Here is a 26,633-nt window from a genome sequence, read left to right on the forward strand (position 1 = left end):
TATTTTTTAAAAAAAAATTTATGTATATAATACGCAAGATTTGAAGCCACAATCTCTTCATTAAGAAGCATGGATCTTAAAAACCGATCATCCCTATATTGGCATGAGATTTATTATTACTAGCTATCACATTTATTTTTTTCATAATGATAAGATAAAATTTATTCACAATACCAAGCACAATTTCACCCCAGATGAACTATCATACAGTTTTGTAAGGAATGGTCCTTTCGGTTTCGTATTCGAAAGTTTGGCCTCTTTCCACTCAGTGGAAAACATACTTATGTGCTGCTCTTACTCTTACTCATGCCTACAAAACAAATGTCAGACATGGGCTGACTCAGTGGTTGGGAAGCCACCTCTGATGATTAAATCAATAAGAGCACCTCCAAAGAATTTTGGCAAGCAGCAGAGCTACTTGGAGGGAAATGATTCAAAAATTACATTTTCTTTGTGTTATGCTTTGATTCATATAGGGTTTACCTCTCATTGCCAACAGTTGGATCAATTCACAAGTCCCATTTGTAGCTGTCTGATCATATGGTTTCCTCCCTCAGTTTCCATATGGGGCATGATTTCCTATATTAAACTTGGCAGGATCACGTTTCTTCCTATAGCTGTTGAGTTCCTTTGTGATCAAGGCACCTTTGGGTTTACTTCTGGAACCGGTCCCAACCCGGGCTATTGTACCAACCGTGATTCGACCCAGTTGGCTACTATTTTTTACTTATCACCAAAGAAAAAAATTCATTATTTTTGTAATAGGCAAAAAGAATTTTATATATATGGCGAATGAGGATATTACATATGCCATTTGCATGGTTTGAAGCCACAATCTCTTCATTAAGAAGCATGGATCTTAAGACCAATCAAATCCTACATTGACATGAGATTCATTATTACTAGCTATCACAATTACTTTTTCATGATGATAAGATAAAATTTTCTCACGATACCAAGCACAATTTCACCCTCAGATGAACTATCATACAACTTTTCAAGGAATTGCCCTTTCAGTTTCAAGTTCGAAAGTTTGGCCTCTTTACACTCAATGGATAATAGACTTATGTGCTACTTTTGCTCGCAATGAATAAGATTGCTAGGTAACTTTTCAAGGACGATGCATTTTTCCTCCCCACACTTGCCTCATAGAAACCTCCTCCCATGATTGAAAATTTCATCTAGGACTCAGGTAGCCTTCTTGTTTAGGTTGTTTACAAGCCGTCCCATCTAAAACCTCCAAAGCAAGAAATAAACTAAACCAAAACCAACAAAAGCCCACAACCAAACGGTCCCTTCATTGTTCTTCAACCTAGGCCACTCCATTTCTTCTATGCTAAACTCTTCTACATCCATATTCCCAGCCATACCCTTGTCAAACTTACCATATACAACATAAGCCCTATCATCCTCTCTCAGTGTAATGGTAGTTGGAAACCTTTCCCCATCAAGGGCAATTTTGTCTTATACCTCAGCCTCTCCCCAGCCATCCTCGCTTTTGAGCAACCATGCCGTCATCTGCGAGACAATCACCCACGAATGGCGATGCCGTCATTCCCACCCATCAGGTCCTTCTCAATATTCACCGCCGAGGCTGTGTCGTTGACGGTGAAATATCAACACTTCTCCGCCTCCCAATTTTTTGAAATTCCCCCTATTCACTTCCCAAAATTTGAAATTTCCCCTCTAACACCTTTTCCATGCATGAAATATAAGTTTTTGGACTCCTATTTGAAGAAAAAATTTTACGAGAAAGATAATGGGTAGAAAATTTGTTGTGTACTGTGTGAAACATTGGTATCTAACCCCTTTCGATGTTAAATCTTGACTCCACCTCTAGATACATACCATTTAGATGCATGATTACCCAAAAAGAAGAAGAAAAGGGAGACAAATTGAGGGGAGGGGGTTGTTTGTATAATAATAAAAGATACAAGCTATACATTGTTTGGATACATAATATACCAATATTAGTTTAGAACACAATGCCATCTCACCATTTATTTCTCAACTATTAATTGGGAGCTTAATTGTTTGAATATTTTTTTAAGAAGAAAAAACATTGTTCTCACTTCTCACACTAATTTAAATTGGATTCATGTCGCCACAATTTCTTCTTGTCAATTTTCATCAATTTCTCTCTAGAAAGCCACCCCATGGAAATTGACACATGAGAAAATTGAGGTGATAAAAATTAATCAAAATTAACATGTGATTTTTATTATCTTATCATGCTGGATTATTATTATTATAATATTTTAAAAACACTACACAGTGACTTCTTTATTGAAGATCCAACTAAAGCATAGGGTTTGTGGCTTCGTCTTCTAGGTAATAATATTTAAAAATCACTACACAGTGACTTCTTTGTTGAAGATCCAACTAAAGCGTAGGCTTTGTGGCTTCATCTTCTGGGCTCGTTCTTCAGCCCATTCTTGTAGTTTTCGAATCTTACGAGGCAACCCACAAACCAAATCCTGGGCTTTCGGCCTTCATCGTTGAGACCCACAACCTTCTCCAGCTTCCATCTCCCAATCAAGAACTCTAATATGTCCAAGTAATCGGCAATGGTGTAAACACCAAGCTTCTGTGTGACAATGGAGAAATGGTTGAAGATATTCGAGTTTTCACCATCGAACATCAAGTAGGCCGGCATCGTAATGTTTGGACCCAAAGTATCAGCAATTGCTAGCATGGCATCTGTGGGGTCTACCTCTAATAGCTTCTCCATCATCCGTTGATACCCTTTTTCATGTCGCTTCTCGTCAGCTGCAATGGTACCACAGATAGTGGCTAACACAGGATCACCGCTCTGCTTTGCCAACAAAGCTGTTTTGCCATGTGTTATGAATGTTGCCCGTTCTTGAAATGAAGTGTACGTGATTCCCATGTACGGAGTGATTTTTAATATTGGGCTCTGTCATTAGACACCAAAAGAGCAAATAAAATGTCAAAGATACACAGATGCATTCATGAGTGGTGAAAATTTCAGAATCTAGATGTTTAGTATGTGCTCTTTTCATACTTTTACTACATATTAGAAGGGTTCTATTGATACTCACTCGGAGTCTCACCTCTATTGTGTTAGCACTCAAAGGTAGACGTAATGTATGGTGGATAAATGTAAGGAAAACACATACATCTTCAAGACTCAAAATCTCAGTCCCACGATGGTAGTGCATGGGTTTTAATGTCATACCATACAAAATAGATATTACTAAAATGTTGGGTCCTCGATAGTTAGTTAATGTGGCTTGTGCTGTCCAACATTGCATGGTAAATTTTAATTTCGATTATTTCAAACTGTCCCACGATCTTTTTTCACAACATCACAAAAACTCTAATTTCACGACACTGAGTACTAGCACAACCACACCAATAGATGATACCATCGACGCCATAGATGGATCAGTTTGAAAACAATTGATAGGGCAGGTAAACAATTGGTTCAAGCAAGCATAGGCATAAGCTTGTCTTCACCTAAAGAGAAAGATTGTTGGGAAACCCTTAGATACGAAAGGAAGTGATCAGAGAGAATGAACTATGAAGGGAGAAATGAGCAAGAAGTTACCTTGGGGAATAAAAGAGATGGAATCTTTGGTTGTTAAAACATCAATATTTATCAGAAATACATGATGCAGTCCCAACACTACACTAAGCAGCACCAGCTAGGACACAGCATTTAGTAAGATCCATTTGATTTTACCTAATGCATGCATATCATTAGCTTTAGAGCTTTTGATGTATTAGTCAAAAGTACCTAACATGTATTCACGTAAAAATGCCAGCCAACCCTAGCTTTTTAATATGAAGAATCAATAGCTCACCGTGCCAGCGGTGATTAGGTTTTGTATGGTGCGTTCGACCATATGCATGTTGACTCGTCCAGACAAGTATAAATACTTGTTGAGAAGATCTCCATGCCGGTTCTCTTCAGCCGTCCAAGATCGAATCCAAACAGACCAACCATCGGGGCTGTTTCCAGTTGGATCTTTGATCCCTTCGAATCTATTGAGGAAAGATGTGTATGATGGCAAAGCTTCTTCTGTGATTAGATCACCCACTAATACCACCAAGTACTCATCAGGCAATCCTGCTGTTCTCTCACGCAAGCCCAAAACTTGCTCCGTAAATTCATCTGATGGAAGGGTTGAGTCTGGCAAGAAATCGTGTGGTTGCCAACTTTTCTCCGCTGGTTTTAACAGCGGCAAGACATTTTCTCCCACCCACCCACTAAGTGATTTGAGGAGCTCCACCTTCTCCGGTGGTACAGTGGGGATGTTTGCGATCGGCTGAACTGCAGCAGCCACCACAGCAGGGACTGGTGATCGTCGTCCCCATAATCTACTGGTGCCAGTTGCTGACGAAGTCTGGGATCCCAGAGGATAATGTGTGAGAGCAGGACTGCATTTTCTAGGAAATGAAAGCTGGCTCAAGGCATATGACAACTGCATATTGATTTGAGCAGATGAAGTTTTCTTCTATGAAAAGGGATGCGAGGATTCTCTATTTAATTATGAGAGTTTTATAGTAGAATTTCTCTGTTCATTCATATTTCATATTTAAAAGTTTTACCTTAATTTGATTCCTACCCAAAAGTCAACTATTATCTCTTTCTATCCGAAATTGCTTTTGTGCTGTGTGGCAGTACCGTGTGGCCTACGGTCCAAGATTGAAACTTCAATGGGTTGCAATGTCATTGTGTTTTTATCCTTTTTCACTTGTTATTGTTTTTGTAAAGAATTAACACAGACTTTAAATTATTACCCACTAGTCTCTTTGCTTTAACATTAGTATAGAGATTTTGTAATCATTATTTGACCTCATCCATCTTAAATCCTAGCTCCTCTCGTGGAGTTGATCTGTCATTCTCATTTCAGGTAAATATGATCTTCTTATACATAATAATTAGAGTAGCTTTTATCTTTCTCACACGCCATAGTTGGGGTTGGTAGGTTTGATTAGTAACCACAGGGTCCCGTCCATGTATACTTGTTCTCAGTCACATTCCGAGTCTTCTTAATTTTCTGTTACTTGGCAGTTCGAGTTAGATTTCCATCTCACGTTTATTGATAAGAATAAAATAAATTTTAGGTGCAAATGGACAAACCAAGTTTGCCATTTAAGGTACACAACAAGAAGCTGGGATTTAAACCACTTTGTTTAAACCAAATGAGTTTTAGGGGTTGTATGGCAATGTTTTTATCAAGGAAGGTAAAATCGGTGATATTTCACCGGTTCAGAAGCTAGCAACATGGAAAGGGCAGCAATACCATTTTACCAAATGTCAGTGAAAAATCAGGGATTTATCGTTTTTATCGAAATCTCCTAATATTTTGTCAATTTTTCACTGACTGTGAACAAAAATTCAGACAAACCAGTAAGACGAATTTGGACACGTTTTGTCATTTTCTGGATTTCAATGTTGTGTTGTTCAGAATTAGAAGAATTAGAAACAACATTACTATGTAAGCCACTCCAACCACAAGTGAACATTAAATTTAAACCGTTGGATCTAGAAAAATAGTTAATTATGGTGAATCTAACGGTAGAGAAAAAAAATCAATTAACTCCTTAAATTCTGAGATGACCCGTCAGGATTCCAAAAGGACAGGGCTGACAAAGCATGGGCGGCATACAAAAGCAGCATCCCTTAGATTTTCGTGAAATTTAAAATAAAGAAGACAACCACACATCTTAATGTTTAATGCTTACAAGCCTGTCACAGCACGCTATCCTTCTTAATATTATTTCCATATTAAAAAAATTTTAGGTATAATCATTGGAATCCCAATGAAACCTGAGTCAAATGTCCCTAAAATTCTACCCCAAAAAAAAAATGTCCCTAAAATTTTAGGGATATATCGAGGTTTCGGTGGTTGACGACTTATAGTCCAAATTTCATACTTTGGTTATCCTTCTATTTCCTATTTTTATGTAAGAGTTTTTTTTCTTTTTATTTCAATGCATTTTTGCTAGCTCTTATTGTTTGTGGGTGTTGAAATCATGTATAGTTACACAGGAAAAAAAAAATGAATGAAAGAAGGAAAATAAATTTGAGTTCTTAGTGTCTCAAAATAGAAGGTTATGTTTTAATGTCAAAAAAACAAAAATGTCCCACCGCCTTTCCAAAGGAAATATTTTTGGGTATATATCACTTACCACCCCTCTTAGCTGAACAAATAACTCTTAGACCCCCTCTTAGTAGGATAATGTCACTTACCTCACCTCTTACCTAGCTAATGTATCAAACACCTCTCCTCTGTTAACTTTTTTCGGTTAAATTTAACTTTACCGTTAAATATTTTTCTAAAACTCCAAATTACCCTTGGCTGAAAACATTTTTTTAGTTGAAACCCTAAATTACCGTAATCACCTAGCAGTTAAAATATTAAATTACCCTTAATTAAAATAATTGTTAAAAACCATAATACCATAGTTAAAACGCAAATTATCTTTAATTATTAAACCCCAACTACCTTTTTTTATTATTATTTTATCAAACAACTAAAAAAAACGCGTACTACTTGATGTCAAAATGCAATTTAAATTGAGAAGATGAAGCATCGAATCTCTCTATTTTTTTTACTTTTAAATTAAAGAATCGAAGTTAATTAAGGGTGTTTTGGGTCAAGATGTATCAATTTAAATTGCGTTTTCATATCAAGTAGTACGTGCTTTTTTAGTTGTTCGATAAAAAAAACTACATTGGGGTTTTAATAATTTAAGATAATTTGGGTTTTAATTATGATATTTTGGTTTTTAACAATTATTTTAATTGATGGTAATTAATATTTAATTGCTAGGGTGATTACGGTAATTTAGGGTTTAACTAAAAAAATGTTTTCAACCAAGGGTAGTTTGGGGTTTTAGAAAAATATTCAACGATAAAAGTTAAATTTAACCGATAAAGTTAATAGAGGGGAGGTGTTTGATATATTTACTAGGTAAGAGGAGAGGTAAGTGACATTATCCAACTAAGAGGGGGTATAAGTGCTATTTGTTCAGCTAAGAGGAGAGGTAACTAATATTTACCAAAATTTTCTTATTTTTTATTTATTTAATTTTTTTTTAAAGTAAAAGAGTTTTTATATATAGGGGATGCGGGTATTAAATATGCCATCTGCAAAGGTCGAACCCATAACCTCTTCACTTTATCACTTTATTTTATGTTTTTGTGAAAGTGGGCTAGAACATCATGCTTTTGATTTTGGCAACTGGATAATCTTGGATCTGCTCTCCTCCTTATTTTACTCCGTCCCCATGCGCATCTCAATCTTGGTAGTTGGCGATTAAGTTTTAGTAACCTAACATTTATCCATGCACGGTCTAGAAACCATAAGCTCCCAAGTAGTAGGAGACCATGGCTCTGATCGCATGCCTATTGAAGAATGAGCTGACGACACATAGGCAATGACTTGGTTAAGAAAACCAAGCTGCAGCAAAAGCGAGTTTTTATAGGGCAGTGTCATTGCTTATTGACCCAAACCTGAGTGATCTATTGATGAGCAAAGATGCAACTTGCGTGAAATTAAATGGAGGTTCGAACCAATTGATGTTGTTGAATCGAAGGACTAGTTGTGGTTATAAATGCCACCCAAACCAGAGCTAACTGGTTCTCCTTTGAAAAGCATTGAGGTGTAGTAATTGACTGGACATTTAGGTTACCATTAATATTTTTTTCAATGCATGCAACACTTTGTCATGGATATCATCGAAAGTGGGTATTCTTCCTCTGCCCAACATCATTACTCCTCAAAACAATAGAGGTATGTTTAATTATTATAATATAATTAAGTGACTTACCTTTGCCTATCTTTAATTCTTTGAATAAGATTAACTTCTTCTCAATTTGAGTTTTCTCATTGTGACTGGTGAAGGTAGGGGTGTCAATTTGCAGTTTGAATCGTTAAAATCGAACCGAACCGGCCAGAACTGAACCTTAATGGGCTATATTTGGACTGAGGGTGGCAGAGCCCGCACCAACCCAAACTCAAATTGCAACCCATTATAACCCGTTTTACAACCCGTTATATAGTTTAATATTAAATATTGTTTGAATCATCATATTACCACTAGATAGTTGATGAAGACTATTATAAAAATTGAGCATGAATTTAAAGATCAAATAGTCATTCTACTACTTGTAAGATACAATTAGAATGACTAAGTATAAATGTCCAATTGAATATACAAAGTTTGTCAAATTAAATAAATATTTATCAAGTATGAAAATGTTGATTAAGTATGATTATATTTATTCAGAGGTATTTCTTTTGCATATCAACTAAATACCAATCCAAAAAAGAGACGGATTTCATAGAAGGGGAAAAAATCAACATTCTCACAAAACAAGAATCCAATTTCAAAACAATCAAATTATAGCACAAGTTAGAATTAAAGGGTTTTTGGTTCGAAGATTTGTTTAAGAACTATCCGGTGAAGCCTAAGGAATGAGCTTGCTGTTTGTAGGTTACTACTTATTATTTGAGTATTGATTTCTATAAGGTGGGTGGGATATCTACAACATGGAATGATTTTTCATTTTTTAATAAGAATTGATCAATAGCTATTTTGTTTTCCATAGAATTTTGGCTCTTGTTGTAGGATGCTCAACTATTTATTTTTATTCTTTTTCTTGCATACCATAAATTATTAGCCCAACCTGTTAGTCAACCCGAGTATAGACCGTTAGCCCAAATCCAAACCGCACCAAATCGAAACCAGCCAGAAACCATTATTTTGCTAACGGGCCGTGTTTGGGCTGAGTGTTTTTAAGCCCGAAATCGCATCGTTGACATCCCTAGGTAAAGTTTAAAGAATTAAGTGGATCAGAACTTTGAAATCCAGCCCTAACCTTGACCTGGAAACCCTATTGTTTGTAGGTCTGAAGACCCGAAGTGAAGGAAGAAGACAACTATGGGCCATCTCAGTGGAAGACATGGTGTTTGACCCCGAACCCAAGGAGATTGATGATGGAGCTCCATACTTGGAAACTTTGGCTGTGTTTGAGAAGAACTACAACTTGATGGAGAGATTAGTTGATGGACCGAAAGCACTTTTGGACATGGTTTGAAGACATTCCTCTGTGCTAGGTAAGTCATTTGTTGAGTTGGGTGAAGCCCACTTGAATTTGAAGTGATTTGGGCCTCATTTCCTTGTCTAAGCCATGCTGTCCTAGCCTGGTCGACCAGCCAAGTTGCCAGCTGCTGACAGAATCCGAGAAAATCTTTTGTTTAGGTCATTTGGTGCTTTATATATTAGAACTTCTTGTTTCTTAGCATCTTTTGTTTCTAAAACCCTTAGAGAACATGGGAAGCCTCTCTCAAAGCCTCTCCTTGGTGTTTGTGAAGAACTCTTGCAAGATCTCAAGTTCTTCATCTCTTGTTCATCTTCAAAGTTAGTAATCTCTTGTATTTCTTATTGATTTACTCTTGCATGATCAAGTTCTTACTACTGTGATTATGAAGAAAGTATTGCAACCTTGCAAACAACTCTTCTACAAATTCCAATGATGAGAATGAATCTCCATTCATTCCATTGATGCTATGATCTTCATACTTGATTGCCATGATTCATATGATTTCTTCATGAAGCCATGGTCATTCTTTTAAATTGATTTCTCTAGCATATTAGATCTGATTTTATGTTACCATTCATCTCTGATACTTTGCTAATGATCCTCTTGAGTGAATCCTTCATTCTCCTTTGCATCCATGGTTGTTTTCATTAAAAACCATGTTTTGATCAAATTAGAAAGTCGTGTTTTCAAAATAGAAAGTCATGGTTTTGATCATTGTTTGGTGTCTAATCTATGCTAGTTAGTATTAGATTACTGTTCCTAAGGTTTCTTTGAAATTTTGGAGTGTTTCGAATGCCGGAAGATGAGTTTCGGATCAAAATTTAGGTTATGGCTACGAACACTGTTCACCTGGTCGACTGGACCAGTCAACCAACCAGGCTGCCAGGCATGAACAACATTGTTTTCTTCGTCCGATTTGATCCATTTGACCTCCAATCTTCTAGGTTTTTTTCCTAATTTTGTATGTATGCTTATCTAGGGTTTATTTGCTAACTTTGGACTTGATCTCTTGTTTCTCTAGATTCTCTTCAAATCTAATTAAGGTAAGGACAGTTGTTTCCATATTAACATAGATTGCATGAATCTTAGTTTCTAATTTGGGAACTTATTAGATTTACTACTATTCTTATAAATTCTTAATATGATGTTACTGTTGTAAGTACTTCAAGTACAGTAGGACCTTGTTCATATATTCTTTATATTATTTTGATCATGTATGGATACTTATTCTTGACATTTACATATTCAATTGATCATGTTTATATGTTGATCTTTCTATATCTTGGAATTTTAGTTGTTTATGTTATGACTGAATTGGGAATGTGATTGTTTAGGTATGATTTGGGATTGGGGAATGTCCTTTTGATGTTTCTGTCCTTGGACATCAATGGAAGTGGTATGGGACATTTCCGATGGTGCCCTTTGACTCTGTCCCAGATTATTGTATGTCATGCCTAGGGCTTGTCAAGCAGTGTATGGCTAGGATGTCCCTGTTATATCATACCCGATTCGGAAGGGTATTGAGACCGAGTAACCCGTAGTAGCAATGTGGGTTTGTGGGCGCTCAAAACCGGTGAGTTATATCCATGAGAGGACATGAATCACATTGTGGGGGCCATTCATTGGTAGGGTCACATTTAGTAGACTTGGGCTCATGGGCGTTCGAGATTGGTGAGTTATATTCGTGAGAGGACAAGAGAGCTTCCCGTTTACTATTTGTGGAAGACCAATACTGTTTGATGAGTCCGTAGTCCGAGTTGGTTGTAGCCATAAGATACGCTGAGTCTAGCAAGAAAGATACCGGAAAGGATCTCGAGAGGGGAGGAATTGAAGCATCTGACTCTAACTTGATATACCCAAGTAGATGACTTGCTTTGGCTAAGCTTGACCTTGACATGCGCCAATACTTATACCAATGGTGATGTGAGAGAGCGGTGACCTAAACCCCAGCCGAGGAATGTCCGAGAGGGATGAAGGACCCAATTACCACGGGAGAACCCGAGATACCGAGATGGTTGAGGAAGAGCGATTTGAGACCTACCCAAAGAAATATGGTGCTAAGACTTAAAGCATGTTTTCCAATAGAGACCAACATACATAGAGTTAAATTTATACAGGCATTGTCTGTTTCATATCATATTGCATTTGCTATGTTTTGCTATCATGTTATTTGTGTTGTTACGGAATAACTTGCCTTGCTGAGTTCTTTTGAACTCACTCATTTTTGCAAATATCTTTGTTAAACTATCCAGCAAGTACTGATGAGTATGACGGCCAGTAATATGAAGAACAAGCCGATGATGCATACTACTCCCAAGGTGCTAGCTATTACGAAGATAACGGTGAAAAGATTCCTTGTGTGATCATGCTGCGTACCAGGATTATCCTTACCTTGGAGTGGAAGCGACACCATGTTTGATTTCTAAAGTTTATGTTTATGAAGATACTCTTTATAAGTTAGAAGAGACCATATATAGTTTAGTTTGATTACTTCTTTTCTTTCCTTTCTTTTGGGAATCGGTTGTAATCTTCTTTTTGACTTTCAATCTACAATTCCGTTGTGTTATGTGGAGTGATTTTCTGCACACTCTACGTATTGTTCGACATTGATTATTATATTGGTATCATTTCTTTCCGCACTCTAATTATATTGTTCTCTATTCTGCTTATCTTGATCTCTTTGTTTATATAATGTTACTTTGATTATATCTTGTTCATGATTATGTTATTGTATATGTGGGAGGTTGATTTTCTCGATACTTAATCTTCAAGGCTGTGGATCACACACTCGGGTATGCCAGGTAGGGTACCAGCTGGGTGGATGTGACAAGAACACACTACAAAAAGGAAAAAAAATATATATTATTCTTTGGCAATGGTCTAATAATGTTGCCAAAAATAGCATATTTGTCGCCAAAATAAAAGGCAACATATTTCTTTCCAATGTCTATAATGCCATCACGAAAAATAGGTGATTGGGATTTGGTACCGACTAGGAAATTTTTTTTTTTGTGGGGTCATCATCAACTAGTCATAGCAATTGAGGGCCTATAGGCCCTAGGGGAGGGACAAAATATTTTTGGAAATGCTTTTTTTTCCTCACGAAAAAAATCATACTAGACGAGAGTGTGCTAGAATGTCTCTGTCACACCCCACCCGCCGGTCTTGGTTACCCGCCCGACAACCCGTGGGTGCAATCCGTCACAAGATCCATGGTCTTACCCATCGTTAATAATAATGCAAGAAATAGATAATCATGAGTAAGAGCAAGTTCAAATAATTAATCAAAGGGATTACAGGAGTCCAAATACTCCAATAAAAGAATCAAAGAAAGAATCAAATGAAAGAAATCATGAATCAAAAGTCAACAAATCCAGCTAAAGCAATAAAATAAACTAAATTATCTTCTTTCCAGTTTTTTCCTCTAAAGCTAAAAATTGCCTTTCAAAATTAGCAAGAAAGGGGTTCCCCAGTTCTTCTCCAAACATTCCACAAAATATCCGGAAATCTACCTTCTCCAGCCTTCAATGGGTGCTATAACCGCACTCCAAGCATCCACAGGAGGCTTCATGCAAGCAATCTCCATCTCCCACTGACAGTGCCACATCTTCTTCATACCAGATTGTTCGATCATATGAATTCTCTCCACTTTCCGATGACATGCAACCATCTGTATAGTCTAGTATAACATACAAAGAAAGGAATGAGTTCTGACTAAGGTCTAACTATGACAGTCTCTAGACAATCAGTAATGCATATATGAAATGGATAATATGCAATAATATGAATGCTACTAAAGTCTAACTATGACAGTCTCTAGACAGTTGACATGCTTTAAGATATAACACCAACCCTCCTCTGGGTAGATCTAGTCACTCTGATCCCTCACGGACTGTTACCTCTATTGGGATCCTGGGCACAAGGGTTAAGTCCTCATCAGACATCATGGCTGGGGATTAAGTCAACACTCTTTTACCACGACCATTGACATAAGTATTGGCGCATGTTGGGGTTTCTAATCCAATGCAAGGTCATACTAATAACACACTATATGAAGTCCAGATACTTCCCCTAGGGAAAACAAGAGTAGAAATACATAATCAAGAAAAGTGTTGGGTAGGGTCTAACAATTAATAAAAGATTAGGGTTTTCCTAATTTGGTTACCTCTAATGAGAGTACCCAATTTGGACTCTCATAAAATCACCCTCTTTTTGGTTCACAGAGGATGGGGGGAAAGAGGGAATCATCCTAACAATCATGGGGATAGAAGGAAAGGTTGTAGCACTGATGTGAGACCTTTCCCACAATCACCAACATCAGTAGAATAATAATGAGAGAGTGATCAAGATCATCGGTAAAGTCAATTTCAAGAATCATCGCCATATGGCTTCAAGAACATAGAGTGAATTGGGGAATTCACTCTAAGGCTAATAGAATTATAGAAGAGGTCATTACAGTAGTGTAATACCTTTCTCATAGCCAGAAGATCAGAAGTATAGAAGAAAGAACAAATCAAAGAAGAAACGAATCGATTACTAACCTTTTAGAAGAAGAACCGATGAAGAAACTCGAACGGATGCTTGAGGATCATCCTTAGCTTTGGAGGAGAGGCTCTAGGGTTCTTCCCACGTTCTCCAGAGGCTTAGAACTGATTGTGAGTGGAAAACATGGAGTCCCCCCCCCCTTTAAATAGCATAAAGAGTCCAAAAATACAAGGAATTCACCAAACTCACCAAACTGCCCCTATTGGTTGATTGGTTGTTGAAGAGGAGGTTCTAAGGTTCTTCCCACGTTCTCTAGAGGCTTAGAAACATAATGGGTTTGTTTACCACGAAATTCCAATAAATAAAGCTTTAAAAAAACCTAAAAAATAATTTTACCAAATTGCCCCTACCTGGGCAGCTTGTCCAAAAATAGGGAAGAGAATGGAGTGAAGGGGATTCACTTACCTCAACCAGATTTGCAAAACAGACGAGGAAAAGGATCTAGATTGCAATCCACGCTTTCCTCACCTTCCAGCACGTGTCATCTGCCTCCTAACCGTCCACAGCAGCAATCCTGAATATAATAATGAGTTAATAGGGCGGGGTTTGCTATTTATAGAGGAAACAGAGGGCAAATTAGGGCAAAATCCCACAAGCAGACCATGGCGGTCATTTGGGGCGGTTGGTTTGCCCAATCAACCGCCTTAAGCAATTGCCCCCTAGTACTTTGCAGTACATGGGTGCTTTGCTCAAGGGGTTGATTCCCAACCTCAACCTAACCCTAAACAACACATGGGGGCGGTCTTACCTTCATTCCAGACATCTTCAAACACCTCTTGACTCAGAGTGGAACTCCACTTTCCCAACAAAGCAGGTTCTTCATCAAGAGAATCTAGATCCATGGGTTCAGGGTATGGATCATAGACTTCAATCCGGATACTCCACAACTTATTCCAGCTTAACCTTCGGGTTATAGGACCTGCAATACGGATTTTGGGTTAGAAATACGGGGGTTGTTACAATCTTGATTAGCATTGGTGCAGTAAACTTTGTACATGATCTTCTCCCGTTCAGCTTGGGCAATGTCAACATTATTCTAGGTGTTGAATGGTTGTAAATATTAGGGGAGATGAGGAGCAACCGGCACCATCAAACCACAAGTTTCAACTAGCAAGGGCATGTCGTAAAACTTTGTGGGGACTTGACTTTATTGAGATTGCACACCACCATGATGGGTGCGTGGAAGACTGTACAGGCAGGAGGCGATGGGTACTGGTTGCAACCTTAACTCCCAAACTTGAAGGTTATATAGGGACAAGAGAGTCTGGCAACATTGCACTTGTTAAGTGAGTTCTTGCATTTGTTCACCGAACCCATAGGGTTGCCACCCCAGAGAACCCATGACCATAGGATATAGCTTCTAGAGGGAATTACAACACCAAATATCTAACCATACCGCCAGGGGCGGACCTAGGATTGAATATTGGGGGGGGGGGGGCAAAGAATGGAAGGCTAGATTGGGGAAGCAAAAATGCTTTTTCACCGCACATATTGTGTGGGCCCTTATAAGACCCATTGGGGGTCCCACCAATGAATTATTTTATTATATTAAGGAAAATGCACACATATATTTGTGGGGCCCACACATATTTGACAAAAATAGGTAAATTATTGATAATGATACTTTTTTCAACAAGAGATAGGTAAATTAAAGTATCAGTACAAAAAAATACACATGACTTCCAACCCTAAAAAGTCAGATGTAAACCAAATTTTTTTAGGTAAGAGATGCAAACCAATGGTAGTTAGTTACCTTACTAACCGTAAACATTTTATTTCCAATATAAAATCAAATATAAAAAATTGCAGAAGAACTATAAAGAAACAAAGAATATAAAATAAAATAAAGAATAACAAGAAAATAAATGAAAAAAATATAAACTATAAATAAATTGGGAAAAAAAAAGAGTACCTAATTGTGGAGAAATTTTTTTTCCAAATTTTCCTTAACTCAACTTATAGGAAGGGAAGAAGAATAAATAGGAAGAAAAGAGGAGACAGGTCAATGCAAGGTTGGTCGAGTGGTAAAAGATCCATACTTCTCAGTGGGGAGGTCTTGAGTTCGACTTTTGCAGATGGCATTACATTTCTACTATTAAAAAAGCACCAGTACTCAAAAAAAAAAAAAAAAAAAAAAAAAAAAAAAGAAGAAGAAGAAGAAGAAGAGGATAGAGGAGAAAGGATAAATAGGGATTTAGGAGATAGTTTTTAATTAAGAATGACATTTTGAATTTCTAATAAGATTTAAAAAAAAAATTCCTTTAACCCATGTTTATAGAAAGAGAAGAGAATAAATAGGAAGAAAAGATGTGAGAGAGAAGAAAGGGGAGAATAAATAGGCAATGAGGAGTTAGTTTTTAACTAGGGATGACAATTATACCTATTATTTTACCTTTAAAAATTGTTCTCAATATTGAGGGGGGCCAAATAGTGACATTTCACATGTGAGAAGAGAAAAAAAACTGAAAAAATAAAGAAAATTAATATAAAAAGTGAAAAACTAATGAAATTATAAGAAAAAGTTAAAAATCCGGGTGAAGGGGGGGCATGGCCCCCCTCGGCCCCTTAGTGGGTCCGCCCCTCCATACCGCTAGCCTCATTCTCAAAAGAATGAAGTCAAGCGACTAGAATAGGAGATGTTGACCACGGGGTTAATATGGCCTGGTATGAGTCCCTATTCCAGTCTAATACTAGTAGCTAGTGTGCAAGAAAGTTGGGGTTGGATGTTTTGTGTGGATTATCGGCCTTAAATAAACTCACAATTCCTGACATGTTTCTTATTCCAGTGATCGACAAGTTGTTGACTAGCTAGGATTAAGAGTGTCAATCGGTACAGTTTCGATACGGTACCCACTTTGAATACCAAAAACCAGAACCATACCATACCGATTTATATGGTACAGTACGGTTTCGGCATTCGCAAAAACGGTTCGATACGGTTTCGGTATTAAATCGGTACGGGAAAACGGTTTAAACACGGTTTCTAGTGGGATACACTTTTGGTACAAACAAACCCATGCCACTTTTGTTATTACTTCATTAATATCCTAATGAAGATGTGACTAGATAATCGATAGAATTTGATATTAACAAACACAAAGCAAGTAAATCTAATTAATAGAGACAAAACAAGTAAATCTAAGAAAAGGAGTGAAGGATGAAACAAAAAATTGAAATAGGGAATTATGGATAGCGTAAAGGTAAAGTGTTTTCATTGTAAAATTGCATTTATATCTCTTAATTTGGTATGGTACCAATTCGGTACGGTTTCGGTATATACTGACGGTATGAGTATCTGAAACCGATATACCGAAACCGGAACTGTACCGAAGAAATTCGATTTCGGTACGTACTGTACCTAATTTTGAAAGGTGTGGTACGTTGCGGTTTGGTGCTGTTAAATGATTTTGGTACGCAATTGACACCCTTAGCTAGGATGAGCCACGGTGTTCACCAAAGTTGATTTAAGGTCAGGCTAGCATCAGGTTAGGATGACAGAAGGTGATGGGGAGAAGACAACTTTTCACACACATAATGGGCACTATGAGTTCCTTGTGATGCCATTCAAACTTTCGAATGCACTAGCCACGTTTGAACACTTATGAATGAGGTACTTCGAGATCACCTCTGAGAACTTATTTGGTGTTTTTTGACGACATTGTAGTGTATAGCAGGTCCATGGAGGAGCATGTGGGTCATTTATGATCGACCTTTGTATTGTTGATGGAACATAGCTTGGCAATAAATTTGATGACGTGCTCGTTTGTAGAGGAGACATTGGAGTTCTTGGGGCACATAATCTGTAAAGAGGGAGTGGCAGCAAACTCACAAAATATCAAGTGTATAGTTGAGTGACCCCAACCCCAAAATCTGAAAGCCCTATGAGGAGTTTTGGTCTATTGTGTGGAAATGCTGAAAATTTAGTACATAATGAGCCATTAGCTAATCTTATTATTCTAACAGTAGGAGTGCAGTTGATATATAATTTGAGACATAAAGTGTGTAAACAAGGAGAAAAATTTCGGTAAATTTCGCCGGTTTGCCCAGGCGAACTCGGGTGAAATTTCGGCGAAATTTCACCGATAAAAAAAACAAACTACAGAACCTCTATGGCTCCATTACCTAAATTCCCACTTATTTATTCATTAATAAAATATTTAAAAATCCAATAGTGTTAGTGCACGTGAATACAACAAAATTGCATTAACTGCATAGAAGATTTTGATAAAAAAAAATTTTAAAAAGTAAGAAAAAGTTGAAGAATGAAAGTTACTTTTGGGTTGTGTGTTTTGGGTGACGTGAATACAACAAAATTGCATTAAATGCGTAGAAAATTTTGAGAGAAAAAAACAACAAAGTTGAAGAACGAAAGTTACTTTTGGGTTGCGTGTGGTGTGACCAATCATATTACTTTGTTTTTTTCAAGGTAGTTGCAGACTTGCAGGAATGAAGGCTGAAGTCATATGGGCAATGGTGGTTTTGAGTCTGCGTTTTCAGCCTCTGGTGATGAACCGACGGAATCGGTGAAGCTTAGTAGGAAATCAGGATGGAAGAAACAAAGGCGTTTGAAGTGGTGGAGTTCATTGGACGAAGAAAAGATTGCAAAGAAGGGTAAGAGCCGAAGGCCGCGAGAGTGGTGGCGTGAGGAGTTCTGCAGAAAACTTGCTAAGAAGAAGAAGAAGAAGAAAAAGGGTCAAATCTAGAAGTGGTAGTAGTGTTGGAGAAAGTTGGTGGTTGAAAGCTGAGGATTCAGTATCGGAGAGGAAGAAGAACGAAATCCCTCCTTTAAAGAAGAATCGCCTGTATTTCACCGAATCGCCAGAAAAACCTTGATTTTCTGGTGATATAGTGAAAGTTTGTTTCGGTGGTGGATTTCAGTTTGCCCACCACAGAGATAGGCGAAATTTGCTGAAATTTTGGCGAATTTCACCAAACTGTTGTACCCTTGGTGTAAACATAATAGAATAAATTACATGGAGTGTAAATCTAGTACTTTAAAAACCTAAGGGGTGTATACATAATTTGACCTTTTTTTTTTAGTTGTTATGATTCATCTGTTTATTTTCCCCTTTCAATGATGCTTTTTTCTTGCAACTCCACCTTCCTCTTCGTATCCTTTTTTTCCTACAACCTAGCCCCAACCCATCCTCTGAGTTTTAGATCTAGTGATGAAGTTTGCTGAAGTCTAGACTCCTTTTGCAAATTAAGATCACACACACACACTCACACAATATATACATTACTCTCTAACGCTATTATCCCCAAACCTTTTACTCTCTAACGCTAATCTAGAACTCAATATTTTCTTTTTGTTGATTTCCTTTAGTGCCTCACATACCCTTCACCAAATCAGCGGCCATAAATTCAACTTGGATAAGAATTTCCCTCACTCACAAGTGGAAGGTGAAAAAAAGTCCTCTAAAGTAATCAATTAGCAATGTCAGAGCTTTAAGAGGGCTTCGTTACAACATTTTTCGACTTCTTATGACCAGAAAAAAAATAATGGGAAAATTTTAGCGTTATCCACTGAGTTGCCCTCTAAAATTAATGCCACCTCCTTAGTTATCCAATTTAGTAATCAAACCCCTATAGCGTAAAATATAGAAAAAAATACCCTTTGTTGTTAGGGAACCATAGTTAAGTGCTAATGTAAGCAAATTAAATTCTTAAAAAAGACAAAAATAACCTTGAAAGAAAAACCGGTGCTCTACTTGTTTTTCATCTCCCTCTACCAACCATGACTTCTTCCTTTCCAAATCACAAAATCATGACAAAGTTTGGGAGATATGCATCATGAATAATGCTTTAAAACTTAAGATGTGGGGGTAATAATGGAAATGGATAAATAACTGGAACTAAAGGTGTTAGTATTAGGGGGTTTGACCCATAAATTGAATAACACAATGGGTGGCATTAATATTAGGGGGTAACTCAGGGGGTGGCATTGACAGTTTTCCAAAAATGAAAGCATATAAATGAGCAGACGGAGTTAAATTAGGGATGGGAGGCCATGGAACCCCCCACCCCTGCCCCACTGAATTTTTGAAAATTCCTCTTTTTGTTACTAATTTTTTAATTTCCCGCATTCTTTCTAACGTGTCTGAAATATCAGCACTTCTCCGCCTCCTAATTTTTTGAAATTTCCCCTATTCACTTCCCAAAATTTGAAATTTCCCCCCTTAACGCTTTTTCCATGCATGAAATATAAGTACTTGGACTCCCGTTTGAAGAATATTTTTAACGATATAAGATAATGGGTAGAGAATTCGTTGTGTAGTGTGTTAAATATTGGTATCTGACCCCTTTCGATGTTAAATTCTGACTCCACCCCTAGATATATACCGTTTAGATGCATGATGTAGCAACAAAAAAGAAGAAAAGGGAAACAAATTGAGGGTGGGGGTTGTTTGGATTATAATAAAAGATACAAGCCATACACTGTTTGGATACATAATATACCAATATTAGTTTAGGACACAATGGCACCCCACCATTTATTTCTCAAATATTAATTGGGAACTTAATTGTTTGAATATTTTTTTAAGAAGAAAAAACATTGTTCTCACTTCTCACACTAATTTAAATTGGATTTTTGTCCCCACAATTTCTTCTTGTCAATTTTCATCAATTTCTCCCTAGAAAGCCAACCCATGGAAATTGCCACATGAGAATTGAGGTGATAAAAATTAATCAAAATTAACTTGTGATTTTTATTTTCTTATTATGTTGGATTATTATTATTATTATTATTATTATATTTAAAAAGCACTACACAGTGACTTCCTTGTTGAAGATCCAACTAAAGGGTAGGGTTTGTGGCTTCATCTTTTGGGCCCGTTCTTTGGCCCATTCTTGTAGTTTTCAAATCTTACGAGGCCACCCAAAAACCAAATCCTGGGCTTTCTGGGCTTCACTGTTGAGACCCACAACCTTCTCCAGCTTCCATCTCCCAATCAAGAATTCCAATATGTCAAAGTAATTTGCAATGGTGTAATCAGGGGCGGACCCACTAAGGGGCAGAGGGGGGCCATGGCCCCCCCTCCCGGATTTTTAGAATTTTTCATAATTGACTTAATTTTTTCATTTTTATATTAATTTCTTTTATTTTTCCAGTTTTTTCTCTTCTTACATGTGAAATTTCATTATTCCCCCCCCCCCCCAATATTAAGAAAAAAATTGAATGGAAAAATAATGGGTATAAATGTCATCCCTATTTAAAAACTAACTCCTCAATCCCTATTTATTCTCCCTTCTTTTTTTTCTCTCACATGTTTTCTTCCTATTTATTCTCTCCTCTTTCTATAAACATGGGTTAAAGGAAATTTCTGAAAAAAAAACTCTTATTAGATATTTAATATGTCATTTCTGTTTAGAAACTCCTCAATCCCTATTTATTCTCTCATATCTCAACTCTCCTCTCTCCTTTTTTCTTCCTATTTATTCTCTTCTGTTCCTTTTTTCCATATTTATTCTCTCCTCTTTCTATAAACATGGGTTAAAGGAAATTTCTGAAACATGGGTTAAGCTCCCTTGAGGATGTAAATCGTGGTGCGGTGGCCCGAATGAACCTCATATCCAAAAAATATATCAATATATATATATATATATATATATATATATATATATATATATTTCTGGAAAAAAAAAACTCTTATTAGATATTTAAAATGTCATTTCTGTTTAGAAACTCCTCAATCCCTATTTATTCTCTCATATCTAAACTCTCCTCTCTCCTCTTTTCTTCCTATTTATTCTCTCCGTTTCTTTTTTTCATATTTATTCTTCCATTTCTATAAGCGTGGGTTAAGGAAAATTTGGGAAAAAATCTTCTCCACAATTGGGTACTCTTTCTATTTCTCAATTTATTTATTGTTTCTCTCTTTCTCATTTTTTTAATATTTTTTTGATTTTATATTCTTTATTTCTTAATTTCTTATACAATTTTGTTTTATGATTTTATACTGTGAATAAAATGTCTATAGTTAGTAAAGTAACTAACTACCGTTAGTTTGCATCTCTTAGACTCTTACCTTAAAAAAAAAAAAATTAGTTTGCATCTACTTTTTAGGGTTGAAGTCTGTATTTTTTTTTGTGTTGATACTTTAATTAACCTATATTTTGTTGAAAAAAAATATCATTATCAATAATTTACCTATTTTTGTCAAATATGTGTGGGCCCCACAAAATATATGTGGACCTATTCCTTAATATAGTAATATAATTCATAGGTAAGACTCCCAATGGGTCTTATAAGGGCCCACACAATATGTGTGGTGAAAAAGCATTGGTGCTTCCCCAATCTGAACTTCTATTCTTCGCCCCCCAAATATAAAATGTTGGTTCCACCCCTGGGTGTAGACACCAAGCTTCTGTGACAATGGAGAAATGGTTGAAGAGATTCGAGTTTTCACCATCGAACATCAAGTGGGCCGGCATCGTAATGTTCTGACCCAGAGTATCAACAATTGTCAGCATGGCATCTGTGGGGTCTATCTCTAATAGCTTCTCCATCATCTATTGATATGATTTTTCATGTCGCTTCTCATCAGGTGCAATGGTACCACAGATACTGGCTAACACGGGATCATCGCTATGCTTTGCCAACAAAGCTATTTTGCCATGTGTTATGAATGTTGCCCGTTCTTGAAATGAAGTGAACATGATTCCCATGTACGGAGTAGCTTTTAATAATGGGCTCTGTCATTAGACACCGAAAGAGCAAACAAAATGTGAAAGATACACAGATGCATTCATGAGTGGTGAAAATTTCAAAATCTAGATGTTTAGTATGTGCTCTTTTCATACTTTTACTACATATTAGAAGGGTTCTATTGATACTCACTCGGAGCCTCACCTCTGATTCATTTTGTTAGCACTCAAAGGTAGACGTAATGTATGGTGGATAATTGTTAGGAGAACACATACATCTTCGAGACTCAAAATCTCAGTCCCACGATGGTAGTGCATGGGTTTTAATGTCATACCATACAAAATAGATCTTACTAAAATGTTGGGTCCTCGATAGTTATAGTTAGTGTGGCTAGCTTGTGCTGTCCAACATTGCATGGTAAATTTTAATTTCGATTATTTAAATAAACATGTGGAGATTTCATCTACTTGAGTGAAAAGAAGAAAAAAAATCAAACTAACTCGAATCGTTGGACCGGACAAACCAAACCAAATGGAATTATTAATCAAACGCATCTCTTAAGGAAATTATATCCATTTGAAAACTAAAAGGATGTGGATATGGTAATAGAGTTGGGGTCCTCCACACACGAGGCTATAGAATTGTACTCCCCTCACACCACTCTACCACATATTTAGGAGACAGATTCACCTCTGGTTCATAGTAATACCCATTCCCGACCATTACTATTTGACCAATAATTATGCAAGTAGTCAATGCAGGATTGGTAGAGTGGTAAGATCCATACTTCTCAATGGAGACAAAAACTTGTTTGTGAAATAAAAATAACCACAAGCGCACAGTATCGTATAGCTAACAGGTCGATCTTAGGGAGATATGCCACTTAGAATTTAACCTCTTAATGGTAATACGAGAGTGTAATGATTCAGATTTGTTAACTAATTAATTAAACTAAACAAGCGGTATTAATCCATACATCTAATGCAATCGAATTAAAACGAAAAATAAAGCAAACATAACCAATGCATAAATAAAAGATAGGAGAAAAAAATGCGAACAATAAAAATAAAAGGGAAGTGATCCGAGTGTTAGCTTTGGATCGAGGGAAGTTTGAGAATTTGAACGGAGATCCTAACGTGTAAAATCGCATGTTTCATACCCAAAACTCCAAATATTCGCTCAAGTCTTAAAAATTCATAAAATCTGCAAAAACAACATAAAACCCAAGGTAGCTCAACTCTAAGTATGTAAAATGCATGCTTTATGCCCTAAGATTTCACACATAAATGTGCTCATCAGATGAGGTCATGGGTTCGATCCTTGTGAATGACAAATCCTCCTTCTGAGGATGTAATCGAAGTGCGCGCAAGCTGACTTGGATGAACCTCAGACACCAAAGTAAGTTACCTTGGATTTTTTTTTCTTAATTTTATGAATTTTTATTGTCAGCAGGTGGTGGAAAATTCGTATTCAACCAATATTAATACACATTCAAGAGACTTTGTATTTGAAAAAGTAACTATCCTAATACCATTCGAATTTGACCGAATCCGTCCGAATATGGAGATCTGGTATTGCCACTATCCTATCCCCAATCTGATCCATATACATGGTTTGATACATGATACGAAAAGCGTACCTATCCAAAAGAATAATTAAAAATATTACTGTTTTCCACAAGGAAGGAATTGACCATTGTTAATTTTTAGCTTCTCCTATGGGTGGGGAATAGTAAATTAATTAAAATGGGGGGAATAGTTCTTGGCTTAGCATCAATGGTGGCTTTGGTTCCTGCAAAGAATCCTCAGGTCCAAACACGCCCGACAAGTCAGGATCAGAAGAAGAAAGCAATCCCTTTAGAAAGGTGAAAAAAAGGGAAAGCCTTTCAAAGCTGCTAGTTCGGAAAATGAGATGGAGAGAAAGGGTACCAGAGATTCTCTTGCCTCTTCTGAAACATTAAAAGAGAAGAAACCCAAGTATAGTCTCACTAAATATAGCAAATGACTCACTATATATGTGAAGGGCAGATTTTCCTTTATCACACCAGCTATGAAATGTAACTTTCTTTACCGGAAAAAAATAAAGAAATGTAACTTTCAAAATCCATTTGGAGTTTTGTATGATCTGTGAAAAGAAAGAGAAGCCCGGGCTGTTGTGGGGCTGGAAGAGGGAAGGGAAGGGAGGTGAGGTGGAGTTCTGGGTTTTGTGGTAGAGATTGATAGTAGTGATAAGGTCTATGTCGTTATTTTTAGTTACTAATTTAAAATCCTGAAGAAGTGGGATTTATTTCTTAATTGGGTTTATGAGAAAAGGAAAACATTTTTTTATAGAAAAGATCTTCTTGCTGAGCTCTTTAAATCCTCCACTCTCACTTCATCTTCTCTCGGCCTCTTTCTCACCTTTCAACTCTCTTGGTTGGTGACTTGGGTTTCTTTGTGAAAGAGATGAATTTATTCTTAGGTAGCTTGTTGAAGAGGTTCCCTTTGGAAGAAAAGAGCTAGCAGAAGAGGTTTAGAAGATGTAAAAAAGGTGAAATCGGTTATGCCTGGCTCCCTGTATGCCACACGTATTGACCCATCTGCTCAATGATCGGCTGTTGCAGGTGGCGTGCGAGGAGCCAAGCATACCCCTCTCTTTCTTTGGAAGGTTTTTTCTGTGGTGATAGAAATGAACTGTGATACGACCTTACTTGAACAGGATCGGTTCTATATGCGCGTATCCTTGAGTTCTAAGGAGACAGGAATCTAAGAAATGAACTGTGATAACCTTCTCTTCTCCATTGAATCTCAGTACTCTTCTTCTTCTCTATCAAACAGTCCCACGATCTTTTTTCACAACATCGCAAAAACTCTAATTTCAGGACACTGAGTACTAGCACAACCACACCAATAGGTGATACCATCGACGCCATAGATGGATCAGTTTGAAAACAATTGATAGGGTAGACAGATTGAAGATGAATCAGATTGAGAATAAATAAATGAGAAAGAGGGAGAAAAGTTAGGCATGCATGGTTCAAGGCATAAGCTTGTCTTCACCTAAAGAGAAAGATTGTTGGGAAACCCTTAGATACGAAAACAAGTGATCAGAGAGAATGAAGGGAGAAATGAGAGAGAAGTCACCTTGGGGAATAAAAGAGATGGAATCTCTGCTGGTTAAAACATCAATATTTATCAGAAATACATGATGCAGTCCCAACACTAAGCAGCACCAGCTAGGACACAACATTTAGTAAGATCCATTTGATTTTACCTAATGCAAGCATATCATTAGCTTCAGAGCTTTTGGTGTATTAGTCAAGTAGTACTTAATATGTTTCCACAGAAAAATGCCAACCCTAGCTTTTTAATATGAAAAATTAATAGCTCACCATGCCAGAGATGATAAGGTTTTGTATGGTGCGTTCGACCATATGCATGTTGACACGTCCAGACAAGTATAAATACTTGTTGAGAAGATCTCGAGAAGATCTCCATGCCGGTTCTCTTCAGCCGTCCAGGATCGAATCCAAACAGACCAACCATCGGGGCTGGTTCCAGTTGGATCTTTGATCCCTTTGAATCTATTGAGGAAAGATGTGTATGAAGGCAAAGCTTTTTCTGTGATTAGATCACCCACTAATACCCCCAAGTACTCATCAGGCAATCCTGCTGTTCTCTCACGCAAGCTCAGAAGTTGCTCCATAAATTCATCCGATGGAAGGAATGAATCTGGCAGGAAATCTTGTGGCTGCCAACTTTTCTCCACTGGTTTTAACAGCGGCAAGATATTTTCTCCCACCCACCCACCAAGTGATCTGAGAAGCTCCACCTTCTCTGGTGGTACAGTGGGGATGTGGGTGATCGGCTGAAATGCAGCAGCCACCACAGCAGGGACTGGTGATCGTCGTCCCTGTAAGCTACGGGTGGCGGTTGCTGATGAAGTCTGGGATTCCAGAGGATAATGTGTGAGAGCAGGACTACATTTTCTAGGGAAGGAGAGCGGGTGGCTCAAGACGTAGGACAACTGCATACTGATTTGAGCTGATGAAGTTCTCCTTATGCATGCACTGGGGTGGGATGGGATGATTCTCTATTTATAAGAGTTCTAGGAAACGTGTACAAGCATTGGCATTAGAAATAAAGCCAAGGGCATGCATTGATACGTCCCTCCTTTCAAAGGGCACTTATTGGATTACATTAAAATAATGCTTTGGCTAGTATGATACAATACTCGATACGAGTTGATATGTATACCTCTAAAATTAATAGACCTATATGATACTCCATATCAATTCTTTAAACCTTGCTCAAAGGAATGGGAAGATTTTCTATTTATAAGAGTTCTAGGAAATGAGTACAATGTTGGTCATAGAAA

The 26,633-nt window shown here is 37.2% G+C and overlaps 2 pseudogenes; both read right to left on the reverse strand.

The window, feature by feature from the left end:
* Positions 1-2,351: 2,351 nt before the first annotated feature.
* LOC149005573 (stearoyl-[acyl-carrier-protein] 9-desaturase 6, chloroplastic-like) lies at positions 2,352-4,474 on the reverse strand (annotated as a pseudogene).
* A 15,921-nt stretch (positions 4,475-20,395) lies between these two features.
* Positions 20,396-26,288, reverse strand: LOC149005574 (stearoyl-[acyl-carrier-protein] 9-desaturase 6, chloroplastic-like; annotated as a pseudogene).
* Between the last annotated feature and the right edge of the window lie 345 nt (positions 26,289-26,633).

Source organism: Hakea prostrata, chromosome 9 (genome assembly GCF_041222555.1).
Source record: "Hakea prostrata isolate BN-2017 chromosome 9, UWA_Hpros_2, whole genome shotgun sequence".
Taxonomy (NCBI): domain Eukaryota; kingdom Viridiplantae; phylum Streptophyta; class Magnoliopsida; order Proteales; family Proteaceae; genus Hakea; species Hakea prostrata.